Below are 17,539 nucleotides of genomic sequence, written 5' to 3' on the forward strand. Positions count from 1 at the left end.
GTGTTTTCTGGGCCCGCTCCACACGAGGAGGGAGTGCGGCGGCGGCGGCGGCGACTTCACCCACCAGAAAAGGAAAAAATATATAAAGAATGCAGGAAACCATCCGTGTTTCTGCTCGTCTCAGGGAAAACGGAGAAGTTCTGATGGGAGAGGCCGTCCCCGCCGCGGCGCCCGGCGTTTAAAAACACAAAACGAGATTCCAGGAGGAACCGAAGCTACCAGTTCCAGGCCTCCTCTGAGTGGGGGGTTTTATTTGAATTCCCCTTTTTATTTTCAATCTTTGACAGTTAAGAAAAAAAAACAGACACTTTGGAGAGTGTGACACCAGGAAGCCGCAGGGAAACTTCAGGATTTTTTGCTCCAACAGTCAGATCGTTGAAACAAAAAGTGTTTGCTTTGAAAAGCCGACAGGTTTCAACCCCTTAAAGCAGAATTCCTGACAATTTCTTCACATTTATGCTTTAAAAAATAAAAATGTATGAGCAAAGCATATATAGGTGATTCTAGCAAGTCTAAAAAAGCTGAAAAAAATCAATAAATCTGGCATTAAAGGTTAAAAAATTTCAGCTTGTAAACATATTTCCATGATTGCTTTCTTTAAAGACCCCCCCCCACCACCACCACCACCACCAGCAGCCCAGCACATAGACCCCCCCCCCCCCCCGATCCCTTCTCTGAATGCACACAGGCATGGACACAGGATTTCCAGGGAATGTCATTAAATTGCATTAAATGGCCTTTTGTCTGGGGGCAGGTCCCCCCCCCCCACAGACACACACATGTGATAATACATGAGGAGCCCACATGTGCTCGCATGAGCATGTGTAAAAGACAGAAAGGGGGGGCAGGAAGGCGGCGTGGACGCTCTCTAACCACCATGACACACACTAATAGAAACGTACCTAATGAAGGACGGGCTTTCGGGGCGCGCTGACATTTCCTCGCCGCGCGGGACGATTTCATATCTGCAAAGTCGAGGGGCCGCTGGACCAAATTGCATCACACGGAGATGCCAGAGGATTAGCATAAAAATTAACACTTAAATTTCAGCTTATTGTCGAGCCCACTCCTGCACCGGCTGCCTCACAACAATCAATTCCTCTTAGAAATCTGATTAGACTCCATGACGCTTATTATCCCAGTCATGTCTGCCTGCCCCCTCCACGAACACACACCGCTGGCAAAGTCAAGGCAGCCGCTTCCCACACTGCCAAGACCTTTGTTTCTGAGGAATTAATTGGAAAATAAATCTAAAGGTGTGGCATTTCTTCTGACAGATGATGCTTCATCTCCCATCCCAGAACATTTGGGTTTTTTATCCTCTATCAGATCCACCACAACCCTGTTTTCCTTTGGCCTAAAAAAAATTAAAAACACAGAAAGACTGAGGACAAAGTTTACAGGTGTGGCCCAAACCCTCAAAATGAAGGTGGCATGCTGAGTTTGTAGAGAATTTTATCAAGAAAAGTGCAGAAAAACTGGAAAAACTGAACAGAATACTAATAAAGATGAAGAGTAGCCTTTGGTTTTAGCGGCTCAATAGGGGGGAAGGTCCATAGCAACCCTATTCTTTTTCATAAATATGTTTGCCAGTTTTCTCATTTTTACTATGAAGTCCATCCATCCATCCATCCATCCATCCATCTTCTTCCACTTATCCAGAACCGGGTCGTGGGAACAGCAGTCTTAGCTATGATAGCCAGACTTCCCTCTCCCGGCCACTTCCTCCAGCTCCTCTTGGGGGGACACTGAGACGTTCCCAGCTCAGCCGAGAGACGTAGTCTCTCCAGCGTGTCCTGGATCTTTCTCAGTGCCTCCGCCCAGTGGGACATCCCTGGAACCCCCTCCTCAGGGAGGCGTCCAGAAGCGGCTTTACTCCAGGCTCTCACCGGGTGACCGACCTTCTCCCCTATCTCTAAGAGAGCGCCCGGCCACCCCATTGAAGAAGCTCATTTCAGCCGCTGGTGTTCTGGACCTCGTTCTTTCGGTCGTGACCCAGAGCTCATGACCATAGGGGAGGATTGGAACCAAGATCAATTGAGAGCTTTGCTTTCTGGCTCAGCTCTCTCTTCACCACAACGGACCGATACAGCGACCACATAACTACGGACGCCGCTCCGATCCGTCTGTCAATCTCACGCTCCGGTCTTCCCTCACTCATGAACAAGACCCAAAGGTATTTAAACTCCTCCACCTGGGGCAGTAACACCCCCCCTCCCCCTGAAACAGGACAGACTACCTTTCTCCAGTACAGAATCATGGCCTCAGACTTAGAACTGGTGTTCGCCCCTGGGCTGAAACCTCAGTCAGAGACCTGTCCCCCACCCGAAGGCAAAGGGACATGACCCTGTTGTCCACCGGGGTTAACTCCAACACTCTCACCATGTGAATCTTCAGAATGGTAGAGAGTCCAACCCCTCTCCCAGGACTTAGAGTCCAGACTGTAAGTGGATGTGAGCCCAACTATTTCTAGCCGGTACCTCTCAACCTCCCGTACAAGCTCAGGCTCTTTCCCTCCCAGAGGGGGGACGTTCAGTGTCCCAAAAGCCAACTTCCATGACCGGGGTTTGGGCTGCCGAGGCACCCGCCTTCGACTGCCACCCAAACCACATTGCACTGGCTCCCTTTGTTGTGGGGCCACTGGGGATTGAGCCCACACTGTTACTTTGGACCGGACCGGGCCCCTGAAAAGAGTCCTGGTCACCAGGCACTCGCCTTAACCCCAGGCCTGGCTCCAGGGTGAAACCCTAACCCTTCTTCTGGCCCCGTTACGCCAAGAAAAAGAACACCTAATAATAATCATAACAATATTAAAAGCATGTTTAGAAGATCATCTCGCTCTTTGCTGCAGCTTTGTTTGTTTACAACAGAACTGGCTATTTCTTCTACTACGGTCGTTTCCGGTATTTTAGAAAGTTCTGCTCATGTCCAAATGATTTGTTCCGACCCAAAGTGTGGCGCATGTAAACGTTTGTTATAATCGGATAAAGCTTTTCTGGGCCCATGAACACAGTTCAATTCTAATCCGATCTTTGATACGATCAAAGATACTTTGCACACGTAACCGCAGCTAACGTTGTCAACAATGATTATTTCTGAAGAACTTGAAGTGTTTCCATGGCAACGCCAGAACCCAGGTTGGTCCGGGTTCTCTGTGAACTATCCCGCATCTTCACCGGGGGAAACACTGGACGTAATCTAAGACCAACAGATACGCTACTCTTTGAAATGGGGGGCGTGACCAGGCGAACTCCCATACATGCTGTCACCATGGCAACCCTGCAACGTTTAGAGGAAACAGCGGTCAGAGCATTGAAAACAAGTTAAAGTCAAATTTTCACAATGGGTCATCAAAGAACGTCACTGCATGCACGAAGTCGGACCGTCACGGGGGCGGAAAAACAAGAAAATATCGCTTTTTCATAGTGTCCCCGCCAAAATAAGAGACTTGTTGCTAAAACATTAAAAACGTCCATTTTTGCTGCTAAAGAAAAGTGCGAATGCATTCTTTCACGAACGCCTGTAAAGGTGAGACGTCCAAGAAAATGGGACGTCTCACCTTTACAGAGGCCCCAGTTTGGAATCTATATGGAATTTGGTCCGTATACAATATGTATGCGACAATTGGAGCCCGCACTGCCTCTGGGCCTGAGGAGGCGTGGCCTGGGGCCTTCAGTGCTGCATGCATCTTTAATTAGATCATACTGACTGTTTTATTAGGAATCTGGTGGTGCCCCCCCCCCCCCCCCTTCGGACTGAACCTCTGCCACGGCATTTTTTTCATGTTTACTGCAGAGAGATGGAGGGGGAACGCTCACGAGGCTGTGGCAATAAAAATATTTGTCAATATCCATTCCTGTCGAGGCGCATTGCTCAAGTATGCGCTTAAATCGCGGCGCGCATTGGGTGGTTTTTTTTTTTTTTTTTTTTTTTTTTTTTTTTTTTTTTTTTTTTCAACTTGTCCTGTCCAACAGCTAGGCAGACAGATGAGAGCTGAGGGCCTCTTGGGTTGGACATATTTTACTTTAACAAGAGGGGTTATTAATCTTCAGACAAACCAAAGGTATGTCTGAATAAACCCCTTTTGTAATTGAGGCCAAACTTTATTAATTTCAAACATGTCTGAAAATCTTTGGTGTTGGACCGGACGGAAAAGGAAAGAGGGGAAGAAGAAAGAGGGACGTTAGAGAGAGGGGGGGTAGGGGGTGATAATAGGAGGGGAAAGGGGATAAGACCATGAAGCAGCATAAAGCAACAAGTTTACTGGTTGTTAATCATTATGGTAAGGTTCAAATGTAAAAAAAAACCAAAAAAAAAAAGGGCGGAGCCTGTCCACACACACACTCAAATGTTATAAACACACTTGTTAGTTGCAAAAATGTCCACCTGTCGACATGTACACAAAACAGATAGTGTTCACACGCATACTTATGCCTTAAAACCAACTAGTGTGAAATATTTCCGTCATTCAGTCTGTTGAGCTGACACCTGTGCTCAGGTGAGTGTTTATGTTCTTCTAAAATGGATGGTGGAACGTGAAAAGAAGGAGGGAGAGTGCCCAGCCATCCCCACCCCAAGACCCCCACCGCACCAGCAGCGGCAGCCGGATTCCCCCCAACACCACACGGGAACCGGCAGGGAACAACCGCCGCCCGGGCGACCAAGCCCGCCACCCAGGCCAGGGCCAGCAGGGCCGCCGCAAGGCCCCCAGAGCCAGAGAGCAGGGAGGCACGGAGGGAAAGAGGGCGCCGCCCCAGCCCAACCAGGAGAGCAGCCCCCCCGCCGCGCCGGGAGAACCCAACGCAGGGCCCCACCGGAGAAGGACGCCCACAGCCCCAGACGAGCACCCCACCACCACCCAGGAGTTCCGGGCATCCCCCCGCCCCAACCCCAGGTACGGGCCAGGACCCCCCAAGGGAGACCCACTCCGCACTCCAGGCAGCCATCCGCCCGGCCAACGGTTGGTCCAGGGAGGAGCGAGGCAGGGGCCCGCCGCCCCCGCCCAGGAGGGGGGAACCCCGGGGAAAAAAGAGGGCCCACAAGGGGTGTTGTAAATATGGCCCGACCAGGCTCGGCCACAGTTGGAAATTTGGCGGGGCCCAGCACTCAGGAGCAAGGACCAGAACCCACCCCCCAGGGACACGAACACCCCCGGCTCAGATGTAATGTGAACCCCCCCACCGCGCGGAGAGAGCACCGCCGGGCCCAGGAAGCCAGCACCCCGGGGACACAGCCGCCGTTGCAAAGGGGCCCGTACCCCCCACCAGGGAAGAGGCAGGGGACAGATGGTCCTAGGTCCCACCTTCCTTGCAAAATGTGTGTGCGTGTATGTGTGTTTGAGAGAGTGTGTGTGTGCATGTGTGTGTGTTTATGTTGGGATGTATATATTGAGGGGGGAGGGGTGTGTGTACTAAGGGGGGTGCGGTTAAAATTGGCGGGTAGGGCACTAAGGGGACGTCTCCTGATTACTCACAGTGACGTCCCCTCACCCTCCCCACCAAGGGGCCCTAAATGTCTAAGGTGCGGTTAAAATTGGCGGGTAGGGTGCTAGGAGGACATCCGCTGCTTGCTGGCAGTGATGTCCAAGCACCCCCCCTACCAAGGGCCCTACATGTCTAAGGTGCAAATAAAACCGAAAGAGGGGGGGCCCACTCCATACGGCAACCACAGGAGGGGGGTCACTGCCTAGTAAACCCCCCCCCCCAAGGCTCATCGCAGGCTAAGCCCCCCACCCCCTCACCCTATTATGAGGTTATATGAGGAAGGGGGTAAGTTGGGGACAGATGATAGACTGTCCCCCGGTGGTCAAACAGCCGTCCCCCGCCCCCCCCCCCAGCAAGGGGGCCAGGCCCACCCAGCCCCGGGGCCCCACCCCCGGAGGCGCAGACACCCCAGGCCCAGCACCACCACCCCCACACAGAGAGAGGGGAGCCAGAAAGCGCCGGCCCCCCCCGGAGCAAGCCCCGGCCCCCACCCCCAAACGCCGGCCCTAGAAGAGCTCTGGTCAGGCCTCGACGGGACCGAGGCAGCCAACCGGCCGGGGAAACCGCCGATGGCCTCAGCGGAGACCCCGACCCGTCAACCCCCCCTGCCCCGTACCAATAGTGGCCCCCCCCCTCCCCCAGAATGCCCCCCCACAGGACAGGGCCGACAAGACCCCCACCCCACCCCACCCCCAGACCCCGCAGCCGAAGCGGATGACACCCAGAGCGACCGGGGGCCCCAAGAGGGTTGTCCCGTCCCGCCCCAGAGCCAGGGAAGGGCCGATCCCAGCCCCAGGTGTAGACGGGAAGCCCATCCAGCGCCGCTGGGCCCCCCCCCCCGAGCAGCGCCCCCCGCCAACCCCCCCCAGCACAGGCAAAGGGACCACCCCCCCAAGCCAAGCCAGACCACCACCCCACCCCCCCCACCACGCACCCCCACACCCAAGCCCAGAGGACCACGCAGCGCCCCAGGCCGCCCCACCCAGGCGCCGGACCCGACCCCCCGACCAACGGAGCCCCCACCACCCCCGGCCAGGCACCGGAGGCCCCGACCCCCACCCCGGCCCACGGCAGAAGGGCAAGGAGCAGCGACGACCATGCCCCCCCCACCCCCTAAGTCACGGAGTTAGCTATGGGAGACCAGAGAGACCGAATTCTTTCAAAGTTACTTGAACTTTGGGCTGACATTTTTTCCAAGCTGATATGATCAAGCAGCAGATTTCTGTGTTGACTTATATTTATATTTTTTTTGCTTTTCCAATTTATTAAAATAGTTTTTTTAGCAATGCAAAGAGTTATGAAAATGATAGAGCCTAATCCTCCTTCTACATCGATGGCACTCATGTCACCAAGCACACAAAGTGACGGTGAAGCTGTGATTGAAACCTTAAGCCAGACTGATAGATCGGCACATACCTGCTGCCAGAGAGCCTGGACAGGCGTGCAGAACCATAGTGCATGCATGTAATTGTCGGGTAGATTACTGTCACAGTGCTGACAAATGTCTGAGTTACTGAGACCCATCTTGAACATCCTCTGTCCAGTGTAGTAAATTCTGTGAAGAGTTTTGAAATGGATTAGCTGCAGATTTGGATTTTTTGTCATTTTAAAGGTGTTTAGACAAAGTTCTGACCAAAAACTTTCATCTGTGCTGATGCTCAAATCCGCATCCCATTTTGTTGTCGGAAGTGAAATATTGTTATCTAAATTACATAAAAGTTTGTATATTTTGGAGAGAGTTTTATTCATTGAGAAATTGATCAGAGTGATAACTACATCTGGTAGCTTTAAATCGTTGTCTCTGTATTTAAACTTTTTAGTAATAATTGATTTAAGTTGCTGATATTCCAAGAAGTTATATATTCCATGTTTGTCTTGAAGTTCCTGGGGAGTTATGAATCTTCTATCAATAATTATGTGCTCTAGTTGTTTTATGCCCCCTGCTTGCCAAGCTGGGAAGTGGATAATTTTTTTGTTTATGAGGATGTCTGGGTTGTTCCAGATGGGTGTCATTTTGCACGGTTGAATTGATGATTTTGATATTTTGAGAAATTCCCACCAGGCTGTTAAAGTGGCATTTATATTAATACTTTTGAAACAATCCTGTTTTTTAACTATTTGACTAATAAATGGAAGATCTGACAGGTTGATCTTTCCACATAACGCCTGTTCCAAGTCTAACCATGAGTTGGTTTCTGGATTATTTTTTAACCATTTTAAGATGTATTGTAATCTATTTGCAAGAAAGTAATTGTGGAAGTTAGGTAATTCTAATCCTCCACAGCTTTTTGCAGATTTTAAAGTTTTTAGACTAATTCTTGCAGGTTTATTGTTCCATAGAAAGCTTGATATGGATGAGTCTAATGTTTTGAACCATTTTAATGGCGGTTGTGTGGGAATCATTGAGAAGAGATAATTAACTTTGGGTAAGATTTTCATTTTAACCGTGGCTACCTTGCCCATAAGGGACAAAGGCAGGTTGGTCCAGCGTGTTAGGTCGTCCTGTATGTTTTTCAGTAATGGGGTGTAGTTTAGCAGCACCAGTTCTGATATTTTGGGGGAAAAATAAATACCTAGATATTTTATATTGCCTGATTTAACTGGTATTGTGAGTCCTTGCTCCGCATTGGGTGGTTTTGGTAAGACTCTTGATTGTTTAGACAAACGGCATTTCATCACATCCAGATGTCTTGAAGCTGCGCTCAGCCGCCATCGCTGCTCTCCAAGCCCCGGCCTGAATGTATACAAACATCTCCTCAGAGCCGCATTCCTCATCTGGGGCTGCGAGCGTCACTTCTCTGAAACCCTCAGCTCTGGTTCTTGGGTTCCGCTCGGCCACGAACGCCGCTGATGGAGCGCGGGACGAGTGGCGGTGAGGCCCGAGGCACAAAGGGTCCCGAGCGCGGACACCCACCGGGGGCCGAGAGAGGAACAAATCGTCTGATGTTGTAAGTGGATAACAACGGCTCCTGCTATGCGGCGGCGGAGGCGCAGAATAATTCAAACCAGCTACTCCCCACGCTCCCGCTCCTCCCGCCGCCCCTCCATTCTTATGTTAACACGGCTAAAGCGGCGAGGGCCACCCAGCAGCACAGAGCCCGACTTAAGTCCACACTTCAGGAAAAATAATCCACCCCTGCATCAGGACTGCCCGGCCCGCACGGAGCTGGAGGGGGGGGGGGGGTGAAACGGATCCAGGGAGGATCCTCTCCTGCGCCTTTAAGGAGTATTACAGAGTTTTCAGGAATAATAAACTTAACGGGGCTACTTTCCCTTTCAGTTAATGCCACGCGGGGGCCAGGAGGGGCCTTTAAACGCAGAGTAAACACTGCTTTCTTTGTTGAAGGAGCCGCTCCGTTGTGTTTTTCTGCTGGACCCCCCCCCCACACACACACACACACACACACACACACACGTTTTCCTCTTTGTCTTTGCAGCCTCAGAACTACGGAGTCGTGTTTGTTCTCCAAACAGCACATGTGAGGTGCACACCTCGCCGATGGTTTATAGGTTCAAATCCCCCAGAATGAGAGACAGAGCAGAGGGACGAGCCAGAGTCATATTTTATACCAGCGGTTTATTTTAATGGAGGGGGGGGCTTGTAATTAACGCAGCATGTCCTCTATCTCCCAGCCATCTATGCCAGGGCCTTTATTTAAACAACTTTATTGTGAACTGTTTGCGTTCTCAGCGCTCGGGCCGGGCCCACACACAGAATATTATTTCATACTTCAAGGTGGGGGGGTTGGAGGAGTTTACACTCTGAGCAGTTATTGTTTTTGATTACAGCGAGGCTCTTTCTTAAAACAGATCAGGAGCAGGACGCGCCAGCCCCCACCCACCCCCCCACCCAGCTGAAGATGTGAAGGCCTGTTTACTGGGGGGGGGGGTCCTCCAGCACGTTCTGGGTCAGATTTACGAGCAGGACGCTGAAGTGCGAGCACCTGCAACCCTCAGGAGACGCAGGTCCTGGTTCAGGTCCAGGTCCTGGTTCAGGTTCAGGTTCAGGTTCAGGTCCTGGTTTTGGGCTGTCGGTTCACCGTCCGCCGTAAAAACCAACGTTTAAGGAAATAAAAGGATGTGTTTCCAGTAAAATAATCGAATCAATAAAGTTTTTTCATAGGAAATAATCTCAACTTTTTAAATCAGGAATTCTTTGAAAGACCGTTTTTCTTCTCCCAACTGGCAGATTTTTTTTTCTCATTTAAAGAAAACATTTCTCTAAGTTTTTAAAGTGTATCCACTCAGACTAAACCAACGCGGTGGCCTTGTGCTAGAGTGTCCGCCCTGAGACTGGTAGGTCGTGGGTTCAAACCCATAATCGTACCAAAGAATAAAAATGGGAACCAGAGGCTGCCTGATTAACATTTAGCATAAAGGGGGGGGGGGGGGGGGGGGGGGTTTGGGGGGCGTAAGGGCTGCACCTTGGTGTAGTGGTTAGCACTCTTGCGTCGCAGCAAGAAGGTCCTGGTTCAAATCCCAGCTGGGATCTTTGTGTCTGGAGTTTATGCGTGTGTTTTCTGTACCGCACAGCTAAATATTTTAAAAATAAGAAACAGGAGTGGAAACAGCTTCATGTTTCAGTTCCCTTTAAAAGATCTATCCAGTCTGTAAGAACAAAGATCTAATCTTTCATCATTTGCTGGAATTAGACATGAGGGGCAAAAACTCAACACTTTTACCCCCAACATGCAGGGAAAGACTGGAGAGGAGCAGGAAAAAAAAACACATTTCTCCTCCTCTCCTTCATCTCTGGGCTCTCTTTCAGTTTTTCCTCTGTCTCCTGCACCCCCCCCCCCCCACCACCACCACCACACCTCCCTCCTCCATGAAGGAGAGAGGTTTTAAAAGCATAGAGTGAAGCGGAGACACTTCTTTAGCTCAGCGGAGGCCAAACAGATCGAAGACGAGGAGCGTCCGGCTGCAGCGCCAAACCTCAGGGGAGGGCCCGTCCCGCCTGTCCTGGTCCACCATCTTTGACCCACCCCCCAAGGAAAATGTCCCTTAGATCAGGATCTTTCAAACTGTTCCAGAATTGCTGAATCAGCAGAACAAAGAATGAAGTTTGACTGAAATTGAATGAAAAGTAACAGCAGCCAGGATTGGCTGCAGCAACCTCATGACCCCAAAAGGGGGATTAAGGAGGTTTGGGAATGGATGGAATAAGGATCTCCATCAAACACAAACCTGAACCCGAACTCACCAAACTCTGGATTTCACATCCGTCTGTGAGGATTCAAACCAAACAGCAGCAGCTCTTCTGAGAAAAGCATCACAGATGTTTTCTTCCCTGCTCTACTTCCTGCTGACTCAGCTGATTTACACCTGGGTCAGGTGTGATGTCCTCACACCAAAATGGAGATGTTTGACCGTGGCGTCCAGTAGAAACCTTCAAGAAACGTGCAATAAACTTTAGCTGCATTTGTTTGACAAAACAGCAGTTGCTATGGCAACAAAGTACACAGAAGTGAGTTAAAGTTCCGTTTTTTCTCTCCCTGTAATAAGTATTTGGTACATTTGGGGTTACATTAGCAAACAAAAAGTTATCTTTTATGACATTACAGCTGAACCGTGTCATTTCCAGACGCTCTGTTCACTTTATCTCTTCAATCACTCGCGTTCTGACAACTTGTTCTTCTCAGATTCAGATTTATGTGCAGCTTTAAGCTTCACGTGAGAACGACCCGGGCAAAAGTCTGTGCAGGCACTCTGGGGAAAAAAAACAGCAAAGAACATCACAGGACTCAGAAAATAAGAGTTTAATTACATCAACCGTATCCTCAGCAATAAACGTGCCTCTGAGAGAAATGGATGATTGCATCAGTAATGCATGCATGCCACACGCAGTCGATGTTATCTTGCAGGTTTTGTTTTCCAGAGAGCTGCACGGTTGAAAAAAAAAAAAAAAAAGTGCTGCAAAAACAGCAGGTCAGTCGTTTTTTAAGTTTGGTTTGTTGTGGCAGCAAATGAGATGTGGAGTGACTGGCAACTGCGGCTGAAAGGTCACATCAGAAAATGAGAATCATGCCTTCACTCATTTATTTTCCCTCCTCTCCTCTTTAAAGCCATTTCCCCTTTAATCTCCACATGCAACACTTACGGGTTTGGAGTTCTGCAGAAAAAGAAGCCGGCTTTGATTCCGCGTGAAAGGGAGACGTAAGAAGTTCAGTGACAAATAAAAAAAAAGCTGAAAATAGCCGGATCTGCCTTTTTTAAGCCGCAGGTTCCTTCAATCGTGGAACAGCAGAAGCATCAGACGGAACCCAAAGGTTGAGAGGCGAGACGCGTCTTCTGACAAGTAACATGCTTTTTTCTTCAGTGCCTCAGAGCGTTCCTGTCAACTGATGTGTGATTAAACCACTTTAACCTCTCTGGGCTGTGCAGCCTCATGGCTGTGTTCACATGTGCAGCACTCAGCTCTGCCTTTAACAAGACCCACTCCCAGAGACGGATGCCTCTGAGCCGTTTAGCCTTCAAATGCTCCCTCATTTAGGGAGTCGTCACGTCTGGGAGTCCTCAGGGATCCGACTCGGAGCTTGAAGAGTTTGTCACCAACTTCACAAGCTGCAGTCGGCACATCCGTGGGTAAAAAATGACGAGAACCAAACGATGGAGGTGTCCTCTCACCGCGCTGCCCGCTTCCATTTCTGGGATTTGAACTCACAACCTCGTTTGGACTCTTGAAGGAAACTAAGGCCGCGTCATACGTACATTTTGAACAGATGAAAATTGGTCATACGTGGAAATAGTCTGAAAAATTTTGGTATGTGAAATCTTCACAAATGTCTCACAAATAAACCACGGAAAGAACACGTAAATCATCGTAGAACATGAACCGTGTGTGATATTTGTGCTGTTTATATGTAATTCGTTAGTGATTCCTGCGTCACTTCTGTAATATGAACGTCGTATGCGCGACATCAAAGCTATACATTGGTTGACCATGTGTGAAAAGTCGGTTAGACATACGTGGAACGATCGTGGAAAGACACAAATTTGCATATCTCACTAAAATCACACACAGTTGCGTAAGATTTATGCAATAATTGGGATCTGTCCACAAATTTTAAACAGCTCAAAACCAAATTCACGTAAATTCACGACGGACATCTGCGCACATGGACGAATGATGAATGCAAGAAACACGTATAATTCACATATATGACGAAAGATCAGAAAATTGGTCGTGGAAAAGGCACAGATGTGGGGAGAACCACCGCCTGCTGTTTCATAGCCAAAAAAGCCGGACTTTGGTCTCAAATCTGAAACCAAGCTATGATTAAACCCGTTTCCTGAACCCCGTCTGTCGTGAGAGAGCTGGACCGATCGAGTGTGGCGTCATCAGTAGAAAACGCTTAACCTCCGGCTCCGACCGAACGAACCAGGCGTGGTCAGTGAGCGGTGGTTGGTCCGAGTCAGTCCCAATTTCCAAGGAAACCACTCTCACCAATCAGGAGTAAGCTTGTTGGAAGGCCACACCCCTATCACTAGAAAGTGGGCTACGAGAAATCTGTCAATCAAGCATTTTCAACATTTGACATGGGTACCAGCAGGCTCCACCTACTTTTATTGATGCATCTGATAGGTCAGTTTATAACTTAAATAACTTAACTTAAGTTAAGTTTAAAACTTAAATGACCTCTGACCAATAGAAAGACAGTAACAGCTGTAAAAGTCTCTGGGATTTTGGCTACTTCCTGTTTGGAACACCGGGGGGGGGGCCTCAGTCTGGTTCTCAAATACAGTCGATGACTGAAAAAGAGAGATTTTTCTTCGATTCTGGACTGGGTCATCTCAGCAGCAGAAACATGGCGTCCGCTTGGTGACCCGAGGGGTCATCGAGCGACCTTTAACTTAGTGAAGTCACGCCTCAACCCGGATGAGGAAGAGACCAAAAATGGATCATCAGGCCATTTTGGGATCAAATTAAACCGACTTTCCTCCCTAAAAACTTGAAAGCGCTCTCTCATTTGGGCAAATCCGCTTTTTGACCATCTGCTTTGGTCCGAGCGTTTCCGGGCGACTGAGCGGCGAACGGAGACGACATCAGGAAGCACTCCGGCTCACCTGCCGTTCAGGACCGTTTACAACCGGTTCCTGCACAGACAGATCAGTGGAGGAAGGTAAGAATCAACCCCGGCTCAACTCCCGAGCGTGGCTCCTCCCCCCTCGCTCCTCATAACTGGAAGTATAAAACACGGAGGCGATGACTGGCCTGGATCGATAGCATTAGCGCTAATGCTTTGTCGTCATCGGACCGCTCACAGACCTCACGCGTCCCCGCAGAGCGCTGCCCCCCCTCTCTGACAGACAGCGCCGCCGGGGAAATGGGGAGCGTGCACGGGGAGCGTGCACGGCGTGCGGAGAAAGACCCCTGAGCCACGGGAAACGGTGTGTCACATAAGCTCCATCACCAGGCTGCTTTATTGAGCCTGGCATGGGTCAGACCCCCACTGTCATCTTCAAATATGCCTGCCACCTGCTCCCACACGCACACACATGCACACACACGCACGCCGGAGCGTGGACCCACTCCGCCCCCCGCCCCCACAGGCATGGTTAAGTGCACCAATGGCTGAATCGTGCCTGTTTGTGTGTGTTCCCTGATGGAGATAAGTGCGAGCGGTTAGGAGGGAACAGATGTCCGCTGGCGGCGGCTGCCAGGAAGACCCAACAAACACCTTCCTGTCCAAACGCAGGCAGACACCGCCGCCGCCGCCGCAGCCCACAGCTGATGGAGACATTACCCGCTGCAGAGTAACAAACAAAATGGCGCCGGTAACAAGATCTGCAAGATTAAACCTTAGTGGTGACTGACACCTCTACAGAGGCTGACCTCCGACCCCCAAGATGAGTTGAGGAAATTTCCCCTTAGGCCTGCCTGAGCGGTGGTGTGTGGCTCCGCCTCTCCCGAGCGGGCCTGTGCGGCGTTAACCCCGAGGTTCAAGAGCAATCTGCAGCCAATTAAGTGCCTGACTGCGAGGGCCGGCGTCCACCAATCAGACCTGACGGGAGGCTTTGAGAGCGGCGTGTGTGGCGGCCGAGCGCCGCCGCCGCGATGTTTACAGTGCAGCTTTGAGCGCTGGTAACAATTACGCGTCAGGGAGCTCATGTGAGGGTTTAAAAGTTCACCCCACCGCCGGTGAGCTGAAAGCGCCGCAGGTCGGCGCTCCGGCGGAAAATGCCTCGCAGGAAGAGGAGTGCCTGCTCTGACCTGGAGGACAGTAAAAACCAGCGACTGAAGGCAAAGTTTCTCCAGAAGCGTAGCAGAGGTTGAACGCCCCCTCCCCACTCCTCTCTCCCTTACCTGCACCCCCTCCCCCCTCCCAGCCCAGGCCATCCATCAGCGGCGAGCAGAGAGGATCAGGCCTGGAGTAATGAGCCGTGGGCCCCCTTACACGTGTTGATGCGCCGCTAAATAAGATCAATTTACCTTGACTACTGCCACCGCGCTCCACCGGCGGCCAGAGGACACACCCCCGCCTGGAACACACCTCCCGTTATCCAAACCGGTGCGGTTGGAGCAGATTTCCGCTAAAAGATGATCCCTGCCCTCCCCCGCGTGCTCGCCGGCTTGCGGCGGGGAAGGGACAGCGCCGATCCGGTTACCCACGACAGACACAAGCGGTTGTTCTCCGGTTACAGGACTTCACTGTCGAGGGCGGAGGCCGTCAGGGAAGTCTCGCTCCGGACGACTGCACCTGATCTGCTCTGTGAGCTCGGGGGGGGGACGACGACTTATCTCCCCCCTCAAAAGGCACAGAGATTTCCTCTCCTTACGTCCAGATGAAGGCTGAAAGGCGGGAAAACGCAGCGTGTCACAGGCGGACGCTTTACTGAGCACAGAACCGGGCTTCGGCGGCGCCGCTGGGCTGGAAGGGGACGCCGCTCATAATGAGACGTCTCTTTTACCCACCAGCTCTCCATCGCTCCCGCTGCTGTGGCGCCCCCCCCCCATTATCGGTGCACTTGAACCCGGGCATAACAATGAGTTCACAGAGACGGAGAAGTGCCGAGGCCTTAATTGTATGTATTTAGTCACGCAAACAGAGGCAGTGGCCTGAGAACGCCTAGTTAGCCGATGACATCATTTAGCCGCACAGCCACTTTAACTCAATGGGGGCTGCTGCGCCATTGTCACTTTGCTGCCCACCCCCCACCTCTGTCTCTGACTCTAATGTCCAACAATTTAGGCAAATGCTGCGGCAGACGTCCAGCCTGAGCTCTGAGAGACACAAACACGGCAAGAACACGCACGTGCTCCTATAAACACGGAGGGGGAGGGGGTCCAGGTTGGATGGTTGGATGGGTCCACTACAGACACACAAACAAAGTGTCTCCGACCCCCCCCCATCAGTGAAGAAACATATGTTGGTGTTTGAAGACGATAAACGTGGTTGCCTGATTTCTTTTTTCAAAAATATCAACTTCTGATAAAAAATGAAAAATAAATTCAGAAATTAAGATCAGGCAGAAATGCTGATGATAAAAGGAGATTCCACAAAGCCTCCAAACGCAGAAGTGAATCTAAAACTATTGTTTTTGTCCAGGCTGGGGACCGGCACAGGGGGACCCAGACTTGGGGCTGCATAGCAGGCAGCAGCCTGAAGGGTCTTGTCCAAGAACCCACACTGGATGAAGCTCGTCCCGCCCCCTGGGAATTGAACATCGGGGCTTATTTGATCCAAATGTTAATGTTGGGGTTGTAAATACAAAAAGGTGTAATTATCTCCAACTCCGAGTCCCGCTTCACAGGCCGCCATTGCTGTCAGGAAAATCTCCGGGTTCGGCCGCAAGGCATCTTGGGATACAGACAGCATAGAAGGTTTCACCAGACCGATTGTTGAAATCAGAAAAAAAAGGCTGTGTTCGTTGGCCGCATGTGAAGGAGTCGTTGAATTTGGACAGCACTTGTCGCAGCGTCGTGACAGAAGCGGCCTTCAAATGCAGCCCAGGAAGGACGCAGCCCTCCCATTTGGACACAGCCTGTGTCTTTAAATGCATGGCCTGGTGTCATGACAACCGTGTGGGCGGGGCTGACATAGGCACCTATTGCTATGGATGACGTTTGTTCTTTCCGTGTGACATAAAAATCCTTAGACGTCTTCATGCGTCCCAGACAGGAACCAATTTGTAAGTCAGAGAGAACGCCGCATTCGGCCAAAGGGGGAGGAGCCAGCACACAACCTCTGCATCAGTTGTTTATAGCAAACCTCCAGATCTCTGCTTACTCCAGAAGAAAAAGTCGTCATAATTTGGTGGCTCCTCCCTCACTTCCTGTCAGACATGTATTACAAATGTACACCCTAGTAACAACGTTTCCATGGAAACATAAACACTATACGGCGTAAAAAATGTCGCGTACAGTGGGGAAAAGGCCGGTGGAGCGGGGACGTTAGCGCGTCTGACTTGCTCGGCACAATGACAGAGCGGCGGGGGGTGGGGGGGTGCTCTTCCAGCAGGGATGTCAGCACTTGAAAAATCAATCACCATCTGGGCTCATCTCACACAAAGGACGGCATCTCTGTAGCATCTTTCATTTGGTGCCTCTCTGTTTTAAGTCAACACTTAACTCCTCGCCCCGATCTGCAGCTGGAGCTGCACGCCCGGGTCCAAACCGAGGACCTGTTTTCGGCGCCCATATCTAAGCCATTAGGGCCGGCGCTGTGTGAACACACTGCACCAAGGCTGGCGCACAAGGTCGCTCAAAGCAAACAGGGATAAGAGGAAAGAAAAGCAAAGATTGGTCTGCTGGAGTTGGCACCCCAGGTCAATGAGTTTAGCTCCCATTCACCAGAGGACCTGTTTTCTTTGCTTTTTTGTCATGAGAAAAGTGAATCTAAGTGAGTAAAAATAAGTGTGGGAGTTGAAAGCATGTGTGAGTCTCTTTTCAGTCGCACCGCTGTGTGAGAAATACCAGCGGCGGGGGCTGCTGATGCAGCAAAAGCATTTAATACTCGACAAACAGTTATCTAAGCCCATGTCCAATAGCTAGACACCACTGTAATGTGACCTACATACTAAACGATTGGAATTTTTTTGTGTGTGACAGTCGG

General features: G+C 50.7%; 1 protein-coding gene across 7 annotated transcripts in view; it reads right to left on the reverse strand.

Moving 5' to 3' along the window:
* znf536 (zinc finger protein 536) overlaps positions 1 to 17,539 on the reverse strand; it is a 174,878-nt gene that overhangs the window by 105,335 nt on the left and 52,004 nt on the right. The gene's annotated exons all lie outside the window — the stretch shown is intronic.

This window comes from Oryzias latipes, chromosome 3, assembly GCF_002234675.1.
Source record: "Oryzias latipes chromosome 3, ASM223467v1".
In the NCBI taxonomy this organism is placed as follows: Eukaryota; Metazoa; Chordata; class Actinopteri; order Beloniformes; family Adrianichthyidae; genus Oryzias; species Oryzias latipes.